At 39.0% G+C, this 22,443-nt stretch overlaps 1 protein-coding gene across 1 annotated transcript in view; it reads right to left on the bottom strand.

Annotated features, from left to right (window-relative positions):
- The window catches only part of nrxn1a (neurexin 1a), a 197,477-nt gene that overhangs the window by 145,911 nt on the left and 29,123 nt on the right, over positions 1 to 22,443 (bottom strand). The window lies entirely within an intron of this gene.

The raw sequence follows: 22,443 nt of genomic DNA, 5'->3' as shown, positions 1-22,443 counted from the left end.
TGAGTCACCAGCGGTCCACATAAACTAATTAGAAAGTGTTGCCTTGGGCTTATCGTGTTCAAGGGAAAGTGTTTGAATCTAATGAGAGGTTTAATATCAGCAAACAGCGCACACAGCACAGGAGAGGATGACAGCCTTTGCTTTAGATCTAAAACCATAATACCAAAGTTTATCTCTAGTTTTCCCTCCTAGACTAACTGCACTCTTTGATTACATGTGTTGCCGAGGTACGAGGTTGCAGAAGGTGCCCCCATTTTGGAAAGAATCAGTTTGGTCTCCATGTGAGTCATGAATCTTAAATAGACTCGAGCATTGTGTGAATACAGATATCAGCTCATCGCTGTTCTAAAGTGTGAAGGCAAATATATTTATCCAAAGCACACACACTCACACATATCACACTGGGGGCCTACGCAGCGCATGGTGCACCGGAGATAAAGGGTTTAACATATCCAGAGAGTTCCAGCAGGGATGAAGTGGCTTTCCTTTTTTTAGGCCATGTTTGGGTCACATTCATATTCGTCAAGACTTTTATCTATGTTAGCTCACTCTCCATTCCAGGGAAACAGCATTGCTTTCTCCACACATACTTGCAGAAATGTGTGTGCTTCTAGAGGTTAAATCGGCCCGGAAAGACATTCCGCCACTTCTGAACCGATAAAGAAATAGTTGTTTTGTTAACCCATTCCATTACTTGCAAGATTCATTTTTTAAATTAACTTATTTATAATTTAGTACATATCTAAAAGTCTGTGAGTTTGCAGGCTTTGTTTTTACTACCTTTAAAGTAAATAGTGTTATATCATGCTGTAGGGTCATTCCGTGTCAAATCAACCAAATTTTGGAAACTTCCCCGGCTAAAATTTTTGATTTTGTTAATATTTTTCCTGAAGACAGACAAAAATGAATAGTGACGAAAGACAAAATATGAAATGCCATGTATGAAAATTTACTGAGTAATCCACTATTTTGTACTATTTTCACTATTTTACCTGAGATTTGAAGCCAAATTACAGGTGGATGAAAATGACTTTAGAAAGACAGAAAAAACATTATTTTATTTGTACACATAGATAGATAGGTCTATTAGTAAATTATTTTGCCTTTAGCAATCCTTGTTGCATTATACCCCAATGGTTTGCATGCACTTACTGTATCTCAAGAACGAGAAGAACAAATAATGCTGAAACTAGAAATCCATTTGGTTTCATTCTATCAAAGCAATTGCATAGAACATAGTGCCACAAATATTTTTCTTCCCAAAGTATGCTTGCCTGTAACTCAAGAATTATTAAAGATCTCAATATCCTTTTAGATTCTGGTTCTTAAACTTTTCTTTTGATATCTTTATTTTTAAGGCCCTATATGGTTAATTCCCAGATACAGTATAGCGATCTCAATGCAAATGATTGAATTTTACCCATTTTCAATGGTCAAAACCCAAATATTGATAACTTTTGGGTAACGTAACAAGACACATTTCTAGTTTCAACATAATTTGTTCTTCAGACATTGCACGGTTGATAGTTTTTCCTTTTACAGAGCAAAGTGACCCACATTTGGTTTTTGACCCAAGTACAATTTAGTAATTTACTCATGGATCCACATTGAGATCCCCATATCTCTGTGATTTAACCATATACAGCCTAAAAAAATGAAGATACCAAAAGAAAAGTTTAAGAACCAGATTCTAAAAACATATTGATATATCTTTATTACTTTTGGAGTATGCCAACTTTGGTTTATATGCCATTGTATAATGCACCAAAGATTGCTAAAGACAACAGAATTTACTAATAGACCTACCTATCTATGTGTAAAAATAAAATAAAGTCACACTTTAGATTAACTACGACTTTTGCCTTAAACTCCTAATTAATGCTTATTAATAGTTAGTAAGGTAGTTGTTACATTTAGGTATTGGGTAGGATTAAGGGATGTAGAATATGGTCATGCATTAATATGTGCTTTAGAAGTACTAATAAACAGCCAATATCCTAGTAATATGCATGCTAATAAGCAACTAGTTAATAGTGAGAATTGGACCCTTTGTAAAGTCATTTTCTCCCCCCTGTAATTTGGCTTTAAATCTAAGGTGAAAATTGTCATTTTGACCCCACTCTACAAAATAGTTGATTACTAGTTAATATTTATCCATGGCATTTAATATTTTGTCTTTCATCACTATTTATGTTAGTCTTTCTTCAGAATTTTTTTTTTTTTTTTTTACAAAATAAAACAATTGAGCCGTGGACCTCTAATTGACACGAAATAAACCCCGGGGCCAGTTGCAAAAACACAGCAATTATGTCAAGACTGTGTCTTGAAGTCCCCCCTGTAGTCAAAATTTTATCCCTTAAAACTCATCTTTGATCACCAAAATTACATGTTTAAATGTTTTTTCCGTGGAAAAAAATTATTCATGCCTTAAAATAGCTTAAATGTAACTCTACACCCTTGCCTCATTTAGTATATGCGGTTCTATGAATATGCAAATTAGCCCGCCTCCACTCACTCAAACCAGCTCAGAGATCCAATCGTTGACGTGATTGGTTATACGGTAGTTTGTGACGTCAGAAACACCAGCGATTTCAAACCGAGTTTTTGAGACTGTGTTTGGTTCACTGCAGTTTTAAGAAGAAAATACTCAGCAATGAATTTGCACATGGTTTGTCTTAAAGCATATTAAAAACACCACATAGACATATAGCCAAAATTAAAAACTTGATTTTCACCACAGGGGGACTTTAAGAACTAATATGACCAACTAGCAGTTAGTTAGGTGTAATCAGTCTTACTTTTCAGTATCAAATTAGACCAATCTATGTCGTTATGTAACTGACTTGAAAAAATTATGAACAGTCTTAAAGAAAAAAAAATGTATGACTAAAACGTAAGACTAGTCTTAGCAGTTTATGCAACCGGCCCCTGTATACATTGACTTTATTTCGCCCAAGGTAATAGAAAAGATGTGGAGATTTTGGTGTTATTTGTTTATGCCTACATGTGTAGTTCAATTTGAACTGATCTTCTGTTGTTGTTTTTTGGGGGGGGGGGTTTTGGATCAAGACATTCATTCGCTGGGTTCCCATCTCCACAATCTCAATGTAACCGCATAAGGCACACATTCCCTCCAAAAACTCAAAAATATATTATGGTCACATACACACATATATATATATACACACACACGTATATATATATATAGTGCAAAGGGCTGGACTTTCATCTGTCTGCCAGCTGTTTGCACCGAAACAGATGGACTTGAGGATGAGGTCAGGAATGAAATGTGTCCACCACAACACACCCAGGGAGGACTTCAATGACCAATTAATTTCTCGGTTGCTCGGCAACCTCCCCCTCTAGTGAACCCGAAGGAATGCGTCCAGCTGGGAAATTTGCCTGCATGCTAATTGACTTAATTGATTTCGCTCGCCCCGGTTTTCAGCAGGTGTGACATTCTTCGGCCCATGACAAGCCATTGACATGTCTGGATCAATTTCCGTGATTGTGTTTCCTGAGACGGGCGGTCTATTAATACTTAAATCAATAATGGAACACACTTTAGCCTAATACAAAAGCAGACCAAATCTTTTAGCACTTCCTTAGCAGTGATGGCTGGCGTCAAATGTCTCTCTCTCTCCTAAATAACAAGCCTTTGGTAGGCTCGATATAAGTTATTCGGTCTTCACAATGGCGCTTGTGTGGCAGGGGAAGTTTGTTGTGTGTAATCCCCGCCGTATTTTCTGGTCTGATTAGCGTGTGGTGTGCTGTAGGGCTAATCTGACCGTAGGCTTGTAATAAGCTTTCTGAGTTCTGAACATTCATGTTTTGATGCCTCCGTCGAAGTCAGCGCCGCCACCTCGGAGTGACCTTTAAAGATGGAGTGTGTTCTCCAACAACCTAATCTCTGCCTTTATATGTCGTCTTGACACGTTGTATATTGTATCAAATCACGAGGCTTTGTTCGGTCTCTTTCATTCTTCTGTCCCCCATCATGACTTCATCACATCTGTCTATCACCTGCTGGAATCATCTTCTGCTTTCCATTTCTCTCAGCCTAAACCCCTGTCTCACTCTAGCGTTTCATTCCATTTGTATGTTCTTTTGCTAACCTCCTCTGCTCTTCTCCTCCCCTCCTCCCATCTTTCTTTCACCCTCCCAGGTGGGAGACCATGTACGCTTGGCTGCTGGAAAACTAATTTGGGTCATCTTCGAAAGTACTGGTGTTTCTATAGCAACCCAATGCTAAGGGGCTCCATCAGACCGTCAGTCTAAGCATTCATTTGTGATGATGAAGGAAATAGTATAGGAGAATCTCATCTCAGTGAATTTCAATAGAGTTTGGTATTAACAATGTAATCATTATTCATTTATAATTACTGTATATGGGAAAAGACTAGTTGTGTCTTCACACCGACTCTGTACCAAAACCTAGCATGCTATCTTGATTTCTGCTGTTTACATAGGAAGTTGTGTTCTAATGTAGCAAGCCAACTGAAATAGAGTTTAAGCTGTTTTCACAGGGGTGAAGATCTCAGTGAGCAGACGCTGACCATAGTCTAAGTGACTGACAGCTTCAAGGACAAAATTATAAAGGACAAAACAAGCTGATACTGGATGTCAAAGTAGATGTGCATTAAGTCTTTGCACTTGTTCCATGTAAAGTGTATTTGTTTCTTTGTCCTTCATTTTATTATTAATTTTATTAAATCTTTTGTATAAACAATGTTTACTTATTTAAGTATTTGAAAGCTATGTGCTGTTAAATGTATTATTTACTTCATCATAAATAATGAACTCATTTAAATAAAACTATTTTTTTAAACTATTTGAAAAAAAAATATATATATTAAACAGTTTTTGCTATGGTACAGAGAATCGTCAAATTTTACTGGTATTTGTACCGATCACTGGAATTTTGGTACTGTGACATCCCTAATGCTAAATATCGAAAATTTCTCAAAAGTTTATTATCAGTATACTTTTTTTTTGGTAAATAATGAGATTTATTTATTGCCCAACCCTAATTTCAATAGAGTTTAATGTTAGCATGTTGCTAAGCAAACAATGCATGTTTGAATAAGTATAAAATGCACAACACACAAATATTAGTGTTTTAATAAGAATGATATTCTAAAAAAAAAAAACATTTTCCCTGCTTCATCTTGGATTTTTTTTTTCCACTGCGCATGCCGTCTACGTAGGCAGCACACTAGGTTTTGGAACAGAGCCATCCACACCATCTTCCTCCGCGTGTGAGCACACGAGTGAGTGTTTATGTCTCCCTCCATTATTTCAAAGATGACTTTGCCTGAGCCTTTCTGAGAAAGACTGAAAGAAATTCAAACTAGCTTGACACTCCTGTGACTATAGAAGTGCGCACACACAATCTAAGGTGCAGTGGTTGTGTCGGTGTGCATGCCTCAGCGCATATCTGCGTGGACAGCTCTACTGAATCAAAATGGAGGACGCAGAAAACGGAGGCAGCACGCTGCTTTATCACTGCTGGCGCTCATCCTGCCTAGACTCAGCAATACATCATTTAGTGATAGTCAAGAGACGGACATGAAGAGAGGATAGATAAATGGATAGGCAAAATGCAAACAAGAAAGAAGAGGAGTGAGGAACAGAGAGAGAGATAGAGGCAGAAGGAGAAGCTAAAAGATTCGGGTGAGAGACAGCAAGTGTGAAAAAAACGAGAGTTAAGAGGAGAGAAAACGCGATGATATTCAGAGCTGTGATGCACAAACTCTTGTGGGATGCTTCTCTCGGTCTCAACCATCATGACTAATTGATGTGTCTCTTGAATACACAATTCAGTTTGATGCACTTGCGCCTCTTCTGAGCTTATTTTTAGAGGTAACAGAGATGGTCTGCCTTTGGCACACATTTGAGATGCGCACGGCTACCAGTCAGACAACTGACATTAATTGCAGCAAATTGTGAAAAAAGTAGTGCAAAAGCTCACTCCTAAAGGGATAGTGCACCCTACGTTGTTTTTTAGTATTATTTATATACTATTAATAGTATTTATGAATATATTTTTTAAAAAGCTTTTATTACTAGCTTATATTTAGCTTTAATTTATTTTTATTATTTCAGTTTTACTAATTTTAGTATATCAACCTAAATATTTATTTCAGCATATCATATGTGATTTTTTTAATTATTCAATTTTATTTATTTAATATTTATTTATTATTTAATATTTAAAATATATTTTTTTTATTACAAATATTTTTTAATGTCAGATTTATTTAAATTAACGAGTAATTTTTTAATCGTTTTAGTTTAAGTTACTAATAACAACGCGGTAATCATTAATCACGCTCATATCTTTTGAAACACACGGCTTTTCTTTCTTCCATGTAATACACAATGGAAGAAATTTGTATAGCTTAATGTCTGAGCTATAAACAGAAGCTAAAAAAAAATTTATTTCATAATGACAATAATTCAAAATGTGCACATGTTCATGATGCATGTGGGTGTGCGCTTGTGTGCTTATTTTAATTAACATGTGCTTCATTTATTTTAGCCTATTCTTCACACGAAACTATCCTATAGCTTCAAAGGACTTATTTTATAATGGTTTTATGATGTTTTTATATTACATTACAGCTATACTATAATATAATCATTTTATTTTACAGTACAACTTTAAAATTAACGGCTTATGTCTTAATGTCTTTACTTTACTGGTTCAAATGTTAAACCACAAGCTTTTATTGTGACAGAAAAAAATGCAGGGCCCTTTCGTGCAGCCCTATACTTCAGAACAATCTTTTGCATTATAGAAAGTCAAACATGTTTGGAATGACATGCGGATGAGTAAACGGAGACAGAATCCCTTTTAAAAAAAAAAGGATGGCTTATTCTGTGGTTGGAAGCCCAGCAGGCAAGCAATAATCATTTTAGTGGTGTGCAAGCATTTAACTGAGGTAAAATAACAATGTTATGTACAGGAGACCAAAATTCCTACTAGTAAACAAACCCTGAATCCAGTGATAAAAATGAAGTAATCCACTAGCATCAAACTCTCTTCCAAACTCGCAGCGGGAAACAAACGCATAGCCGCACATACAGACGTCGAGCTGTCAGCGACTGGGTGACAGTAATGCATTGAAATCTCATCAGCCTCCATGTTGAGGACACAGTATAAACAGATAACAGGATTAGGATCAAAAGCAACCGCTGTCTGTCAGAGAGCAAAATCGATTGAGTATGGAATAGAAAGGGGGGACGAGGGGAAGATGTGAAAGAGGGAGAGCGAAGGCACAGAAAGATATAAAGACAGAGGCGGATGGAGGAATGGAACAGACATAGTCACACACCCACATCGTATCTAAACCCAAAATTAAAAAAAAGAGAGAGACTTCAATCATTGCAGACCCGTCACCATGTGGATTGCTGGTCGCAAACACACACACACACACTCAATCACAGAGTGTTTTTTCAGGGATTCATTTCCGCCCACGTTGCATTTTTCATATCTCGGCTGGTCTCAAGCCTTCACATCTTCCTTCCGCAGTCAGCTTAAGAAATCCCACAAAGCCAGGTACGAGCGCTCCATAATTTTCACTCTAAAAAAGAGAAAATTGACGATCTGACAAAAATGCCTCGAACACAATTATGACTTAAAAGGTGCAACTGTAAGGGATAACCTATTCTGTGTAAGGAATAAATAAGGAATAAAGCTCCAGTAACCTTAACCTATAATGACTGTTTTCCATTAATGTTAGCACCTCAAAGGCAGATGCAGTGGGATTGCACATTGCAATGTATGGGCCTGAAATGCATATTTAATAAGCAGAGCAAATGCTGTTTTTGATATGCGCACATGCTCCCACTCATATCTTAGCTGAACTATGAAACGCAATTACCCTGAAAAATGCAATGGCGTAAATGCCAGAATCCCACCCCACGCGCTGAATATGATATGCATGTGATCCCATTCTTCCATGTTTATATCAAAATACTCATGTCATATGAGGACTGTTATTTATTCCATATATAGCGGAACCTCAAACCGCCAGGTGTACTGCTTTAGACGTCTCACTTCCAGCTGTTTGCAATGTTCATTTGAGTTGGTGTGCACTTTAATCTAGGCCTGATTGCGGCATATGTGCGAAAGCGCCACTTCTTCGCTCTGTGCGAACAAGTTTTTAAACTGTCAAAGTGTGTTCCATCTGCACAGTGTTATGCATATGTTGTGTATAAATGTGTTAATGGGGAAGGATATGCATAGCTGTTGCTGAGTACAGATATATGGTTGACAATCTGTGAGAGAGAAAAGGAGGTGAACACCGTGTGACAGATATGGTGAGTAATGAAAGAAGTATGACGGTAAAATGGAGCAGGATCTTAGGTTAGTGTGAATTTCACTGCTGATTCAGACTGGTTGATGCTGGTTTAGTGCATATACTATTTGCAGTGAAACTGGTTGGCTGAGGAACTTTGAAATTAACACAGGTTAATTTTAGTTAAAGGGACAGTTCATGAAAATAAAAACATTTTGTTATCATTTACTCACCCTCATATTGTTCCAAATCTGTCTGACTTTGTTACAAAAAAACCCATCAAATTATAAAATAGAATATATATATATATATATATATATATATATATATCAGTGGCGGCTGCTGGTCTTTCAAAGAGGGGAAGCTCTTTTTTTTTAAACTCGACTGTCAGGTGTGGGGATGGCGAAAAGAGTGAGGACTCAAGTGCAGAGTTGATGGGCTTTATTTTAATAATAATAATAAAAAATAATAATACAAACAAAAACTACGAACCACCACAGGACTGCAAACACAAGGAGAATAAATAGGGAGCAAACAAGGCAGGTAACGAGGGAGGATAGGTGGGGCAAATTAACTAATAATCAGGAAACAAGATGGGAGTTGACACAATCGTCAGGAGAGCACATGCACAAGGAAAACACATGACAAGCCATGTGCTCACACCAAACATGACAAAAAACACAAGCACATGGCCAGTAAAACAAATTACAAGCAATGTGCTCACACAAAATGAGACATGACGAACAATGAGAACACTCATAAGCCACGTGTTCACACAGAACATGACAACATGAAAGCAAACAGCTAGTGTAAAACACAAGCTGTGCTACACAGCACAAACATGACATGAAAGCACGTGACCGATGTAAACACAACACACTTGCACAGAGCGAACACAAAACCGCACACTCACACGACCTGACAGAACGTTATGCACGAGAACGAGCGTAAGCTCATCCTGTGCGCTCACAACAGAAAACAAACAAACACGAGGAGCATGAATGTCCGAATCCCGACACAAAACCGAAACCAAACTAGACAGATGTGCCGTGATTCAAACACCACGCCCGCACATGTAACAAGGCACCTGACATCGACGGAGGAAATGTGGGAATTAGGTTAAACTGTGAAATGTAAAATGTTTTGCAAATACCAAGAAATATGTTACAGCAGTTTGTCTTTCGAGTACACTTGTAAAATCCGCGATCATGGGACAGCTCGAAATCTCGAATAGCTTCCGCGTCAGCGACTTTTTATTGGACGAAATCGCTGTCAATCAAAAGGAGATGCAATCCTCCAATCATCACGCAGACGCCCGGACTCCAGGCCAGCCCACTTCTCTATTCACCCCAGAGACGCTGAGCGTCCGGGGGCGGGACATAATCGCAGCATTTATCCAATGACCGTCTAGTTTCGAAGCACTGAAAAAAACTGTTCAAAGCAGCCCCATTGAAGTCAATAGACGCTCGGCTTCAACGGGGAAATGCCATAGGGAAATGCACTGTGACGCTACGTGAATGTATGAGAAGGAAATCGAGTCCGCCGACCTGCTATATGGAGCTGATTCTGAACGAACTCGTCTTCGAGATGAACGTGTTCTAACGCATTATTAGTCAATAAAATGTTAACACAAGGTACACATTTGACCATTAATCTTTTGACATTATAGGGGAAGCTGAGCTTCCCTTGCAGTCTTAAAGAAATCGCCACTGATATATATATATATATATATATATATATATATATATATATATATATATATATATATATATATATATATATATATATATATAATTAAATAAAAATACTGATTTCTCTCTTCCATTCAATAACAATGAATGAGTACTGGAGCGTTCAAGGTCTGTTCCTCATACAAAGCTATCGTATGACTTCAGAAGACTTGAAAATAAAGCACACAAAATACCGACCCCTATTATTTTACTTGCATGGTGCTTTTTTCTGTCAGTTTGGAGTTTGAAAGCTCCCTTCCCAATTCACTTTCATTAGAAAGTGGACAGGATATTCCTGTTACACAAGAAAATCATAAAGAGGACCAGATATTCTTCACAAAAAAAAATCATGAATTTATAGACCGACATAAGGGTGTCATTTCAGAGTTAAAATTTTTGGGCGCACTATCCCTTTAAGTAACAAAAACACGATTGCACCATCTCACAGGCCACCACTTATGTAGAGATATGTGAGCAACTCTGCTATAATCCTACACATAATCTGTATGGATATGTATTACAATCAATGTCTCCCTGTCCTTTCCACCCAGTGTGGCCTCGACAGTTTGTAGCTCTTTCTCCCTTCCTTCCTCCCTTCCTCATTCTTTCTTGCTCCCTCTCCAATTTTCTTCATCTTCCCCTCCCTCCCCTATAATATAATTTATTTATACCCTTTCAATTTCCCAGAGAAGAGGCCGTAATATTTTCTCTTCCCATCAGTAAAAGCAATCTTACGCTTCTATCAGTCAGGGTGATTTGTCATTATTTAAACCCACATTTTTCCTCTCTCTATTTTCTCTCCGAACCCCTCCCCACCTCCCACATGGCACCTCCCCAAATGTGTTTCAATAGCTCATTAGTCCCAGTCACAGGCCGGGGTTAAAATAATAACCAAACAAATAAATAAATTGGAAGGGAATGGGCTGTTTCTTTCTGGTATATTTCATGTCTAATTTATCTTAATTAAAGAGTACCATCTCATCAGGAGGGTTAGACTGATGCAAAAAAATAAAGACATTTCTACCCAAGATTGACTTGATTGAACTTTGTAATTAAACACACTCTCAAATCAATTTCGACCTCTTCCCAGCACCCATACGCCACCTACACAATTGTTCCGTGCACAATTCTGAACCACAACACACTCATTTCACGTTCTGAGCGTCCTTCTCCCCATACAATTACTCCTGAGGGCTTCTCTCCTCCACAACCCTGCCTTCTTCCCACTTCACCCGGTTCTCCAGCAACCTTTACCACTTCCTCCTCATGGCTGCATGCCCATTCAATAGACACCCTGATGAATGAAGTTCAACCAGAAGCATGAAATTCTATATTCTGCAGCGGTGAATTTGTCTCTCCTCTCTCTCTCTCTCCCTCTCATGCACTCGCTCTCTGACTGTGACCTTGCAACCTGATTACAGTGTAATCCTCTCCCCCATGACATGTCCTGGGCTATTTCAGTGGGTTGCCAAGCGACAGGGCCCACCTAGGACCCCCATCGGAGGCGAAGGAGGGCGGCATGACCGCAAGCTCTGCAAACCTCACGACCACTGTTGCTCACTCTCACTCGTTCACAGCAGTTGCATCAGGCTCCACATCTGCCATTCACTACTTTGTGATGGTCTGCAGTAACCCGAAACCCTATGAGATCACACTCTCACACACTCACTTACACGATCGATCACCGGTGAGGTCACGTTTCTGAGCGTTCACGGATTCATTTACTCATCTGCTGTCTCTCTCACACATCACTTATTGCTCTCTCACTTGAACCGTATCCAGATGGATGGCCCGTTACTGTCAATGGATGCAAATGCATGCAAATGAATGCACGCTCCAGATATTAACCTTCAGTCCAATTCGGTCCCGTAGCAGAGTTTGGGTGGGTATCAAAGTTAATCTTGCTTTCTTTTGAAGTAAATATCCAAGTTTTATTCAGTTACTGTGACACATTGCCAGGTTGTCTGGAATTGATCCATGAATGCACAATGCATTGTGGGTATGATTATGATAACAAACAAGGAACACAGATGTACGAACAACAGCGAACAAAAGTCAGTTTCAGCTGCATCCCTTATCACACAGAGTAATTATTGAGGAGGAAAATAGTGTACTGGCAATTTATGGTTGTAAAGACAAACTACTCTAAGCAATAAAAACTTCACATATAAACAGCCTTTAACATAATTTCAATACAGTACATTTGCCATATAATGCACAACAGCCAATTATTAAGTTTAAGTTGTGATATTTTTAACTGACAATTAACTATTTGATCAATAATAGCAAAGAAACCTGAGACCTTTTGATGAATTTAATGTATTCTTATGAATATAAATATTCATTTCTTACCGACGGCAAACTTTTGAATGGTTTATACAACTTGAAATGTTAAATTTGTATACATTAGTAGAAATCAATATTAATCAAAATTACTAAATGCTGCAAAAGTTACAGCATTATTACAACATTTTTATATCATTAGCTAATCTGTATTTGCATTAACGGTAACACTTTACATAAGGTTCATTATCATGTAAGTATTATTCAAGTATATTCTGTATTAACTAACATGAACTAACAAAGATTAATAAATACTGTAACAAATGTTAGTTAATGAACAAACAATGAACGGCTGTATTATGTTAGTGCACAGTGCATTAACTAATGTTAACAAACACAACCTTTGATTTAAATAATGTTGAAATTAATATTAACTAAGATTAATAAATGCTGAAGAAATATTGTTCATCCTTAGTTCATGTTAACTAAGGTAGTTAACTAATGTTAACTAATTAACCTTATTGTAGTGTTACCGCATTAACTAATGTCAACGTATAGCTAATTACTGTGATGTTTCACCTATGTTCCATTTAGTTCCCTTGAATATGAATGGCAGATGTATTGTAATGCACCATGCAATCTCTCTGTATGCCTGATCCATTCCTGGCAATCCTCTGCAAATGTATCTGGATATCTTGCATTCATTGCACCCGAAGGGGCATCTGATCATATGAATGGTATCTTATACTTTTCACCTCAATGAGGAAAAGAAATTCCTAGGATTATGGAATGCAGAGTTTGAAAAGTCACATTATGCTGATATTCTATGACTGCAGGACAGTGATAAAATGCCATATTTTGCTCTGTTCTTTACCAGACACAAGCCTTGCATGAAGGTCAACCTAGAAGTAAAGGATGTATTCTGCATTGGGGTGTAATGGTTCTAGGTAAAAACAACGAACCACACTGTTCTCCACCCACGGCTCAGCACGCATTTGCACCGCGGTTAATCTCAAATCTGACAACACATCTATAGTATGGTTTGGTGAAAAAAAAACTATGCGTAAAACAGACAAGACAGTGTTCCACTAATGTATGTTTCTGTCAATGGATACGCTCCACATGTGTTTCAGGTGAGAGTAGCTGCCCAAATCAACTGTTAGTATGCAAATATTTTTCTGACCTCACAGTTCCTCACATGTTGGTGTTTTTAAGCCTTGCCAATTTAAACATTTAAGCGCAAGAATAGGGGAAAGAGAACTTGCGTGCGTTGTATGAGAATTTTTCTGTGCGCATACACGGAAAGATGCTTCTCAGACAGCATCCGAATACTGAATTGAGTTCTCTTTCAAGTCTTCTTGCACTCAAAAATGATGTCAACATGCCTGTCTTGGTACGAGTATCCTAGCAAACACAGTCTGTTATGTCTCAAGTGAACATGAACAGTCAAGAAAGACCACGCATGTGTACAGTATCAGTATATTAAGACAACGTATGTACAATATTTGTACATGCCACCCATCAACCCCCCATCATTGCCAAGTGCTTCGAGAGACTGGTTCTATCTCATCTCAAATCCTGTCTCCCTGCTACACTGGACCCACACCAGTTTGCCTATCGCCGCAATAGGTCAACAGAGGACGCCATCTCCACGGCACTCCAGTCTGCCCTAACCCACCTGGACAGTCAAAACTCACATGTCAGAATGCTGTTCATTGATTGTAGTTCAGCATTTAACACTGTGATACCCTCCAAGCTGATTTCCAAGCTCAGACAGCTTGGAATAAGCACTTCCCTCTGTAATTGGATTCTGGATTTTCTGACTAACAGAACCCAATCTGTTAAGTTAGATAACCTCTCTTCCTCCATCATCACTTTGAACACCGGCGTGTCACAGGGCTGCGTGCTGAGCCCTCTTTTGTATTCCCTATTCACCCACGATTGCGTTCCCGTTTATGGCTCCAACACCATAATCAAGTTCGCAGATGACACCACCGTAGTAGGTCTGATCAAATATGACGATGAGTCAGCCAACATGGATGAAGTAGAGCACCTGGCAGTGTGGTGTGCCGCCAACAACCTGGAACTAAACACCCAGAAGACCAAGGAGATCATCGTAGACTTCAGGCGGGCTAGGAGCCATGCACACACCCCCATCTACATCAATGGAGCTGTGGTAGAGCACGTGCCTGGTTTCAAGTTCCTTAGCATCCACATTTCTGATGATCTCACCTGGTCTCTAAACACCTCGAACCTTGTCAAAAAGGCACAGCAGCGCCTTTACTTCCTAAGGAGCCTTAAGAAAGCTCACCTGTGTCCCAGGATCCTTGTGGACTTCTATCGCTGTATCATTGAGAGCATACTAACAAATTGTATCTCAGTGTGGTAGGGCAACTGCTCCGTATCTGCCCGTACGGCACTCCAGCGAGTGGTGAAAACTGCCCAACGGATCACCGGCACTCAGTTACCTACCATTGAGAACATCTACCACAAACGCTGTTTGGGAAGGGCAAGGAACATCATCAAGGATGCCTCCCACCCTAACTATGGACTTCACCCTCCTTCCATCGGGCAGGCGTTACAGGAGCCTACGCTCTCGCACCAGTAGGCTTAGGAAGAGCTTCTTCCCCGAGGCTGTGATCCAACTGAATTCCACACCATCTCTCTAATTGCAACTTGCACTCATACTGTCTATGTCTGTCTGTGTTTTTAATGGTAATCAAACAACAAGACAAAAAAATCCATTCACTGCTCTTTCATTTGTATCTTTGCTCTATTGTATTTATTTGTGCTTTTCTTGTAGTCTCATTTTCTTTATTTTTATTTGACAGTAGTAATTTTTTTCCTGAACATAGCACATACCGAACCATAGAGCAACCGTGATACAAACCGAACTGTGAGTAATTTTAACCTTTACACCCCTAACTGTGACCCTAACTGTTAAAGATGCGTCCAATCACTACTTTCTCTGTCAGCCATGTTTAAATAACAGAATCATTATAAAAAGTATTTCATCTTTTTAAGTAGATGGTAACAAAATTGGTTTGAAAAAAATCAATTTCAGGGTGGTTTTCAGCTAAAAGAGAAATCAGCTGTGGCAGATCTAATTGGGTAACACTTTACAATAATGTCTCATTTGTTAACATTAGCTAATGCATAAGTGAAAAACTGTGCATTTTTTACAGTGCATTAACTACTGTTAACATTCACATTTTTGTATAAAAATAATTTGAATAAAAACACTTTACAATAAGGTTCCATTAGTTTACTACATTAGTTAACATGAACTAACAATGATAAATATTTCTAAAGCATTCATTAATCTTAGTTGATGTTCATTTTTAACATTTACTAAAATCAAAAGTTGTCTCTATTAAAGGTGCTCTAAGCGATGTCATGTGTTTTTTAGGCCAAAACATTTTTTGTCACATACAGCAAACATCTCCTCACTATCCGCTGGCTGCCTGTCCCCTGAACACACTGTAAAGAAACGCGATCTCTGTAGACAGCCCATGCTTCACAAACAGCACCAAAAACAAACTGCAGCGACCCGCTCCCCAAAACATAACAAACTGTTCCAGCCAATGACCGACAAGAAGGGTTTGGGGGTGTGGTTTGGGGGGTTAGTGTGCGGATGAGGAGGAGGGAGGGTCTAGCTAGCCTCCGTTTTGTTTGACAATAGTTCGAACGTCAACAAGAAGTGACGTCACCCAGGATCGCTTAGAGAACCTTTAACATCAGTTAACAGACGACAGCTAACTACAATAAACAGTTTATTGTGAAATTACAGTATTTTTATTACCTAATGTTGATTAAGATGAAAAATTACTATAACAAATATAGGCCTATTGCTCATTGTTAATTAATGCTACTTAATGCATTAACTTTCACTAATGGAACCTTATTGTAAAGCGTTTTTTGTAAAAAATAAATAAATAAATAAATGCTGTTAAATGCATTTTTATGCAAATTTAAATCCTGAAATTAGCATAAGATTAATTAATGCTGTACAAGCTGTGTTCATAGTTGTATATTAAATAATGAGTCCCACTTTATATTAAGTGGCTTTAAGTATTAGCATCGAAAAATATTATTGTGTTCAAATAAAATTGTGTTCAGTTGTATGGTAAAACACTTTTGCTGCTATTGTGATGTGATACGGGTAAGGTTAGGGACAGGTGTGGTGGTATGTGTAGGTATAAGGATTGGTTAAGGTGTAAGGGAAGGGTCAACTGCGTAATTACAAATGTAATTACATACATTAATTACAGCTGTAATTACAAGCTGGTATTTTTAAAATATAAGTACAATGTAAAAACATGTATGTACACAATAAGTCCATTGTATCAAATTATTAATTTCAATGTAAGTACATAGTACTTAAAGCCACTTAATATAAAGTGGGACCAAATAATGTTAACAAATGAAACCTCATTAAGTGTGTTTTAGATATAGATTATTCTTCAATGAGGTACTGCAGTACAAAAAAGCACACAGATTCAAAAACGTGCATAACCATTTTGAAGAGTATGGAAATAGAGGTGTGGAAATAGAGAACATGAACACGGCGGTTGAGTTGGTTCAGAATTTCTTTTTTAACTGATACAGTCAGTGAATGCATTTTTCGTATGAAAGCAACTGAAAAGCAATTAGCAAGTTTAGACCACAGACACGACTGTTGCACTTACTGTGTGAAGAGCTTTGAAGACGTGTACTCGGTATTGAGTAATGCACTTAATCAATTGCAAAAAACCAATCTGCACAGAGAACACAACTCTGCACATTCCTGGTTTTAAGTCACTTTTTATATTAGAACAAAGAACCTTGCAAAATGAAGCGTGACTTGACTTTCCATCACATCCCTGAAAATTTAGATCACACTTTAGTTTCAATCGCACAGGCTTTAGTAGGAGCGTGAACCGCTCCATGACGACAAGTTCCAGATATAAACATGACTGTGAAGCAAATATGCCCACTGCATCTTCAAAAGTACCGGCAATTAATCATCACTCGGCCTGCTGGACCCCTATAATGCACTGTCTATTCTTGAATTACCGGAATGAGTAATCCTTTGAAATGTATGTGCAAAACAATACTTCCTCCGAGAGTGGATGGAGATGTATACCTCCTTCTGAGGGAAGTGGGTGATATGATATAATTGCAGTCTCCTGCCATCCTCTTCACCATGAGCCGCCCTGGTCATCCTGTAGCGTGCGGGCCCACACTAGCAAACAGTAGCTGTGCTAATTGGCATGGTTGCATATAGTAAAATCAGATAGATACAGTCGCACAGCACACATTACATTTCATGGAAACGCCTGCTTGAATAATCGTTAAAATGTAAATTCTCGCCTAAACGGTTTTCTTTTCTGTAAGGAACATCTACTGTTCCCGAGAAGGGTAATAAATGCGTTACTGGGAGGCTTAATTTTAATGACGAGCCATAAAGGTAGGAAATTAAAGCTAATTACCGGGTCTGGCGTAGAAATGTGTCTACACGGCCCTCCCCTCGCACACCAGGGTTGCCTAAAATTTATCGAGGTCAATCACCATTTACGCGACACTGCCCTACTTCTCGCCAGGTTCAATTAACTGAACCGGGAACAGGGACTGGATTGCTCGGCTAAATATTATGACTTGCCTGACACAACGTGCAGACAAAAAGCCCGATCCGTACACACACCAAGAACTGACGTCCTAAAAGCTCTCGCTTAATTACGCACCCTTGCGGGTCACAAGTCCAGCCTTATCAAAAAGCATTCTACTCGACGCTCTATAACGAAGCAGCGTGAAGCCGGCGCTCTGCGGAGAGATAGTGCCGTTGGCATATCTACCAGCTTTCAGTCTAATTTCCTGTCAATCTGGCAGATCATCTGTCTCTGCCTCGGGCTCTCCGTGGCCTCTTTGCGTATTCTATCACCCTGAGCCTGCTCACCGTGCTGCCCACTGGACCAGTCGAACCCTCCCTCTCTCCTGACCTCCTCTCCGAGTGTCTATGGTCCTTGGGGGTGCGGCCACAGCCGGGAGGGACATTAATAACAGGCAGTGCTCTTCGTTACGCCTCCCTGTCGCCCCAGCAACAAATTAATTCCACTTATTTATCTCTCTCGCCAAGGTCGGTGCGGATGGAACAACTGTTTATGGAGCAAAAAGGACGAGGAATTATGGGTGATGTGCTGCGGCTGACAGGGCCGTTTGTTTTCTCTGGCGCACTGCGAGCGAGATAAAGCTTATAATGATCAATTTGATAACAAAAACTCTGCAGTCTCACTTTCCCCTGCTCGTTTTGATGAACTTTTTTTTTGTGTGAGCGCACTAACTGCATAAAATGAGAATATAGAGTTAACGGCGAATGATAAAGAGGCAGCCATTTTGAGAGCATTTATCATGATCATTGTCATCGTCTTGCGAGAAACTTCTCGTCAGGCACTTTTGTCTAGGCAACAAAAGTAGGAGTCAGGACTGATGAAATCCTTTTCCCCGACCACAGCAGCCCACAGACCCTCTCCCTCCTGCTGACACGAACAGTCCGCCTATGAAAAATCATATGAACCGTCTTTATACATCACACTACGCCGCTCTCATGATTCACCTTCGGAGCGAGAAGGACAGCAAGGTCTTTAAACAAGAAAATCTTGGCGAGTCAGGATCTTTTCCTGTAACTTGCCCATGACAGCATAAAAAACAACGCTACACATAGAAAGGAAACTCGTGAGGCACGGGATAAGCGTTCAAGAGGATTTAAGGAGTTAATTTTGAGAGAGTATGAGAGATCGGAGATCTTCAAAGCAACAGCGCTCCTTGTCATCTATAAGTGGCTCCAGATGTTGTGACTGCGAAATATATAGCATGACATTTTCTACAGACTTGAATCTGTGAAGAGAAACTATTCAAGGTGAAGTGTGGCCTGCTCCATCATACTGAATGGTTTTGACCCAGAAACCCCTTTTGAGATTTATTACTGAATGAAAAAAAAATGTATTATTTTGTTTCTACTCATTTTAGTGGTGGTTGCTGAAAACCATAGAGTCTATTTTTTTTAAGACAGTTTTCAGACTTTTTTTTTGGCAGAAATAGAAGTTTTGTTTAAAAAATGGCATTACATAGTTAAGGCAACAACAGTTTAAGTAAATATATAATGCATTTATAATATAGTGCATATATGTACCAATAGATTTATGATTTTAGCTACATGCTCTGCTCTAAAGTTTTCAAGCTACGAACTATGGACACTCACTGACTTTCCTGAGACAAATGTAACGTGAAGTTGTTTTTTATTTTAATATACTTTAAAATGTAATATATTCCTGAAATGGCAAAGCTGAACTTTCAGCATCAATACTCCAGTCTGCAGTGTCACATGATCCTTCAGAAAACATTCCAATATGCTGATTTGATGCTCAAGAAACAATTATTATTAATGTTGCAAACAGATGTGCTGCTTAATATCTTTGTAAAAATAGTCATAATATTTTTCCAGGATTTTTTGATGAATGGAAAGTTTTAAAAAGCAGCATTTATTTTAAATAGAAATCTGTTGTAACACTTTAAATGTCTTCACTGTCACGTTTGATCAATTTAATGCTGAATGTAAAGTATCTTTATTGTAGTGTACAGTATATATAAAAATAAAGTATTATATAAAAATAAAAAAATCAGGTTTTGTGCAAAATGCATTGCTCCAAAAGAGTTCACTGGCAACTTCTGATTCAAAATAATAGAGTGCCTCGCATTTAGACACTGATATTTTCTACAGATTTGGATCTATAGAAGAAAACCGCTAAGCTAGCTGTCGAAGGTGAATTATTTACCAAACCTTCCCTACAGATCCTCTATTGTACTATGCTAAACCACAGTTCGAAATGGTTGAAAGCGAGACAAACAATGAGACTCCAGGTCTTCCTTTCACAAGGAAGCTTCCAGCAATCATTTTCCACATTGATTTTCTTCGCTGCAGCTTCGTTTAAGCAATTTGAGTCCTCTATTATTAATGTGGCTGACAGGCCTCTCGGTAAGGCCGGGTCTCGCGAACCCTGCCACTCACACAGACCATTTGAGTCAGGAAATGAGCTTGCAGCACCAAGCTATAATAACAAAGCTAGTGAGGACAGCAAAGTGAGACAACATCCAAAAGCCTTGGATTACATCCTTGGCTGGTAAAGGAAAAGAATGGACAGTTCAGTGACCTCCCCCTCCCATCTCTCTCATGCCATTGACAGCACTGAGGTGGAGATGAGTCAATCACAGAACCATTAAATATTGAGGCATTGTGTACACGAGCGCTATAATGAACAGCTGGACGAATAGGCAAGTGCCTTGACACACACACACAGTGTTTTGGCTGCAGGCTGTTTCTGGGTGTAGTGTTTTCTCCCTTAGGCTCAGTGGTTGCCCAGGTCCCTAATGGTCTCGAACACAGGCATCTCTGCTCCGCATCCTGTGGCTCCTGCAGCCGCAGTGGCAGTGAGAAATGGCTGCAATATCCCAGTCGCCACAGCAGAGTCTGTCAGCGGTAACGGCGCCACCTTAACGGATCTCTCGCTGCTCTTCTACCTCTCTTCCTCCCCGCTTTCAATTTAGTTAAAGCCCTGACAAACTAAATCCATTTGAGAAGACAAATTAGCCCCCTTCCCCAATGAAGTATCAGGCGTGGGTCATGTTGAACTGTACGAGCACTTATTCACGTCGCAAGCGGTGCGGGATTAAACCGCCACCCTGAGACGTATGTACTCCAGCGAATGGGCATGGCACATTTGCAATTTCACTGCATCAGCAAAGCAAATTTCTGGACTTAAAGGGGTATGTTTCTTAGAAATATGCATCCTTGAGGTCTGCTGACGTTTGTAATTGCATTAATGAGTAAAAAGTGTTGGATTATGACTGCTGACTGAGGTTTGAAAGTTTCGATGTTAAATGGATAGTTCACACCAACAATGACAGTTCTGTCATTTACTCGCTCTCATGTCGTTCCAAATCTGTAGAACTTTCTTCTGTAGGGTCCAAAACAAACATGGGTTCCTATTGACTTTTATTGTATGAACAAAAAACAAAAGAAATGTTAGAAACAGTAAAGAAATAGTGTTACACAGAAGAAAGTCAGTCGAACAGGTTTGGGATGACATGAGAGTTAGCAGATAATGACAGCTTTTTCATTTTTTGGTGATTTACTGTATCCTTTTGAAGTCACTCTGAGTGGGAGAGTGGAGGCAAAACTTCAGTTTTCTGGAGCATGAGGAATGATCCATGAAAAAAAGCATAGCATTTACAGAGAAGAGCACACAACATGAACCCTGTCTGTGTGCCCTTGTTACTTTAGAAAGAGGCCTGCTCTGTTTCAGCACAGGCTACAGAGCAAAGCTGCTCTTTTGACATCGGTTCCATTTGCTCTTCTCAGTTCGCTGAGTGCTTTCTCTATGAGGTATTATGCTTTTTGGCCCAAGCTGCAGATGCCAACCTGCTCTCTTCTCACTCTCTTCCTCTGTTTCTCACTTAAATCATAGTCTGAATGCACACATGCACATCTGAAGACAGAATGAACAGAAAAGAAATCAGAATCAAGGCTGTTTTTGCCAGGCTTGGCACAGACACGATTTGTATAATTGCTTTTGACAAAAATGCTTTGCCTATCAAATATCATTCTTCATTAAATTGCCTAGGATTCAATAAGCTGTCATATTTCCATATTTCCAATTTGACAGGTTGTTCTTGTGGTGGGAATCTAAATGTATTCCAGAGCTCGCTCTCCACTCGAGTGCAGCGTGGCTCGCACTTATCACGAGAAGCGAAGAGGAGAGGGAGAACTCATTTCTACCCAGCGTAAAGAGCTCCAATTCATTAACATAACACCATACCAGACATGAATATGGATTATTGGGAATCTTATGAAAGAAAACAGCCTCGCTTATCCAATCTTTGCCCTCCGTTTTAAAAAGCATTAATCGGAGATACAGATTCAAAGGGAGAAAGACTCAATTAAAAAGCAATTAGAACCCAGACGGACCAATGCAGCCAGAACATGTTAGACCTTTCAGCAATCACCTTTTAATCAATTAGCAAAAGCGTTCTGGAATCGTATTAATAAAGATCGCTCCGTGCTTTGTTGTCAGCAAATGCATGAAGAACAAAAA

This window comes from Rhinichthys klamathensis, unplaced genomic scaffold, assembly GCF_029890125.1.
Source record: "Rhinichthys klamathensis goyatoka isolate OS25496 unplaced genomic scaffold, OSU_Roscu_1.1 h1tg000121l_1, whole genome shotgun sequence".
Classification (NCBI taxonomy): Eukaryota; Metazoa; Chordata; class Actinopteri; order Cypriniformes; family Leuciscidae; genus Rhinichthys; species Rhinichthys klamathensis.
This window is presented reverse-complemented; position numbering and strand designations above follow the sequence as displayed.